This window comes from Chrysemys picta, chromosome 10 (assembly GCF_011386835.1).
Source record: "Chrysemys picta bellii isolate R12L10 chromosome 10, ASM1138683v2, whole genome shotgun sequence".
NCBI classification, from domain to species: Eukaryota; Metazoa; Chordata; order Testudines; family Emydidae; genus Chrysemys; species Chrysemys picta.
In genome coordinates this window covers 50,163,248-50,163,898 of record NC_088800.1, presented here as the reverse complement: position 1 = coordinate 50,163,898, position 651 = coordinate 50,163,248, and positions in this window count along the sequence as shown.

Genomic DNA, 651 nt, shown 5'->3' with positions numbered 1-651 from the left:
AGGTTTGTCTGCACAGGAGTTGGAAGTGTAATTTCCAGTTCAGGTAGACATAGGCGCGCTACCTTTGACCCAGATAACATGCTAAAAATAGCTGTGTAAATAGCAGGGTGGAAGGAGGGGCGAGAGGGGCTAGCGCCATACCTACGGTCTTGGATGGGATTGTACTTGGGGTGACTAGCCCCGCCCACACTGCTGTTTATAGCACAATAGCTCCGTGGAAGTGAGCGTGTGTTGTCTGCTCTCCAGCTGCAGTGCAGCCACACCTAAAGAGTTTCCTCTTGTTGTTGTGCACAGCCAGTTGGAACTGGACTCAGAATAAAGCAGAGCTCTTGCATGCTCCTTAAGCATGTGGTGGTCGCTGAGACCCACATGGGGCAGTGGGGGAAATCAGCCCCAGGGTGTTCAGTCCATGGCTTAGCAGCGGTTGCCTGATTGATTCAGGGACAGCTGCAATGAGCTGCCCAAGGTGTCCTGTGCCATCCTGCACTGACACATATGGAGGGAGGGGGAATGGAAAAGGGGCTGGGAATTGGTCCTTAAAGTGTTTGTTTTGAGCATGTTGACCCTGCAAAGGGGGAGTGGGAGGGGATTAAACAAATGTTTGCTTGGACTTTCACTCCCAACAGCATCTTGGCAGCATTTCCCAGTGCT